This window comes from Cibotium barometz, chromosome 16 (genome assembly GCF_041138505.1).
Source record: "Cibotium barometz isolate CiBa-2024 chromosome 16, ASM4113850v1, whole genome shotgun sequence".
Classification (NCBI taxonomy): Eukaryota; Viridiplantae; Streptophyta; class Polypodiopsida; order Cyatheales; family Cibotiaceae; genus Cibotium; species Cibotium barometz.
The window spans coordinates 29,440,706-29,444,122 of NC_141061.1; positions in this window are offsets into that span (position 1 = coordinate 29,440,706).

Genomic DNA, 3,417 nt, shown 5'->3' on the forward strand with positions numbered 1-3,417 from the left:
CAAGCCATGGGCAATCTTATGCAAGCATGGGTAGGCAAGCCTATGCAATCCATGTGTAAGCCTATGCAAGCATGGACAAGTCTATACAAGCCATGGACAATAAGATTAAAAAAAGATAAGAGATGGTGCCACATACCTCACACTTACAATAGTTGAGTATGGCGGTGCATATGCAAGCCTTCTTCTTCAACCACTTTCAACCTAGGCAAAAAACCATAAAAATAAGTTAGTTTATGAGCATAGGAAATCCTAAGCATGTACTAGTTGATATACACTATAAGATTAATCTACCCTAATTAATCTACTGTCCAAACTCTCTTTACTCCCCACACCATAGTAGTGAAACCCTAATATTGACCATTAGGGTTTTGTGCATGGGGGATAAGAGATATGAATAGAGTGCATCTCTTGAGGGAGGAGAACCCTAGTGAGAGATTAATAGAGAAGGAAAAATCCTATTAAGAAAACCCTATTGAGAGAGTGTAAGAGTGAGAGGGAGAACCTTGACATGCATATGGCAAATGGGGGAAGAGAGGCAAGTGAAGAATAGTAAGATAATCTTAAGAGATCCATAAAATCTAGAAGCTAACTTTACCACAGGATTGGTCTCTACAAACTTAAGTCTCCTTTCTTTATAATAGGTTTAGGCATACCTAGATCATTAGAAATATTTTCATGTTTGGAATTACCCTCTTGCTCGAGAGAGAAGTCATCATTCGTCATGATTACTCATGGAGAAAAAGATGAAGAAACCCATATGTTGGAGAACTTTGATGTTCAAATTTCCTTTAAACCCAAAACAATTGCAAGCATTACCATCAAATGATGCCCCACATTTTCACATCAACCTTGGGATTCCCAATCAATTGCAAGCATTAATAATAAAACACTTTGCTGAGTGATTGTAATTCCATCTTCCATTGAAATTGTATTAGCCTATGTAAAGCATGTTTAGCATTAATGAGAAACCTCACAAAAGCCTCAAGAAATTAGAATGTGATGCAAAACGGCTTCAAGAAAGCCTCTCCATAGCAACTAGAGGCTCTTTTATGTGACAAAACACTGAAATTTCTTGACAAATCTTGAACTTATGCACAATCTTGATGCATCTAACCAAAAGCCCCTTCCTAATGCATAGAATCAACTCCATTACCATGATTTATGCAAGAATATTTTAAGAATGATCAAGAGGCATTAAAAATGATCAAGAAAGTTTTAAGACTTGTAAGATTCCTCCCCAGCCCCTCAAGATGTCCAGTATCTTCCCCTGTAATCAAATCCTCTTCAGATATATAAAAGATCTTGTTTCTACCTATTTTGGATAAGAGAGAGAAAACGTTCTAGAGAGAGGTTATTTAGATTTTAGATATTTTTGGATGGAAAAATATCTCTTCTTATTAAAATAAATTCCCCCAAAACAGAAGTTCAAAAAGATTTTCAGAAGGTGCATTAGAAATCAATTATAATCTGTTCAAAAGGCCTTATCCTAGATTTGAAAAATTTTAAATTAAGGTTCTAAGGGACCAATTAGATTCATCCAAATGTGTGGAGGAGATAAATAGAAGAAATAAAGAAAATCCTCCCCCCAAAAATGAGCAAATACTAGGACCAAAGGAAATACTAAAAAAATAAATTTTTGACACCTCAAGAGTGGAGATTCCCCCTCATGAAGGAGGCGCCTATTTCACATGTGAGGTGGAGTTTTAAATTCTCAAATATTGAGATATTTCATCTCTCCTCTCTCTTAATTCAAGTCTAGTTCCAAAAAGTAAGCTAAACTGACCCAAAAATGATCAAAAATTGACCAAACTGATCAAGAAAATTCTAGAATCAGTTTGCTTGGTTAGAAGCTCACTTTTTCCTATAAATAGAAGCCTCCCCCTTTGTAGAAACTTCATAGTGTTTTATGCACTATTACTCTACTCCTCCCAGAGCCAAAAACTGTGAATTTCTTAATAATTCATTAGTTTTTGACATTCCCTCTTCTAAAGAATCGGTGGCCACTCTTGTTGCAAACAAGAGTAGATCCCTCAAACCATCAAGCCAAAGGAAAGCTCCCAAAAATTCATGTAAGTTAGAAATCCTACTTTCTCTTATTCTTTTAATGATTTTCTAATTTTTTGTTACCTTTAAAATGATAATATGATGCTATGCCTCGCTGGAAAGGCTTTCCCCCTCACTCATTCTTAAATTCAGCCCTTCTTTATCCTAGTTAAGTAATCAAATTGTTTGAATTAACCTTTTCATATTGTTTCTCTTTTATAAAAGTGGAATTTGATTAGTTTAGAATGCTTTAAACAAATTGGGGATAATTTTTAAGTAAATTAAGAATAAGAAAATTTGAAAAATGGTAAGCCATACAAAGGAGGTTATGGTAAATTTTTCTTAAATTTTGTGAAATAAGTATTACTTTTATTAATCAAAAAGAGTAATCCCCGTCATTTGTGTATTCTAAAAGTGTTATTTTCATTCTAGGCATAGAAAAATGCATAGTAGAAATATTTTTATTATAAAAGAGTGATTTCTATTAGATTTAAACTCTATGCATAAAAAGATGCATATTGATTATTTTTTATTATAAAAGAGTGATTTTCATTAGATTTAAACTCTATGCATAGAAAGATGCATATTGATTATTTTTTTTATAAAAGTTTGATTTTCATTAGATTTAAATTCTATGTATAGAAAGATGCATATTGGATATTTTTATTATTATAAAAGTGTTTATTTCACCAATATTAATTTTTATGCATAAATAGATGCATAAAAGAATTTTTTTAATTATAAAAGTGTTACTTTCATCATTATTGATTTTTATGCATAAAATGATGCACAAAAGAATTTTTTTTAATTATAAAAGTGTTACTTTCATCGTTATTGATTTTTATGCATAAAGAAATTTTTTTATTATAAAAGTGTTACTTTCATCAATATTGATTTTTATGCATAAAATGATGCATAAAAGAATTTTTTTTAATTATAAAAGTGTTACTCATCAAAATTGATTTTTATGCATAAATAGATGCATAAAAGGATTTTCTTTTATATAAAAGTGTTATTTCCATAGAAGTTGGATTTTATGCATAAATAGATGCATACATTTTTTTTAAGATTTTAAAATGAGAGTTCTCTTTAATCATTGTTTAAATCCTATGAATATTGGTAAATGAATAAATAAATACTCTGTGAAGGAAAATTCTACTGTTTCATATTCTTTAAGATGGTAATGAGAAAATTCAGAAGATCTATCGAAGTCAAAATTTTAGATAAATGATTAATTTATTCCTCATAGGAATACGTGTTTAGTTTTGAATTCAGTTAAGTAAAATACTCAATGAATGAAATTCAGTAAAGTAGTAATTGAAATATTACCCTTCGAGAAAGATAGTTGAAGGAGAACCTTTCCAGACTCAAACC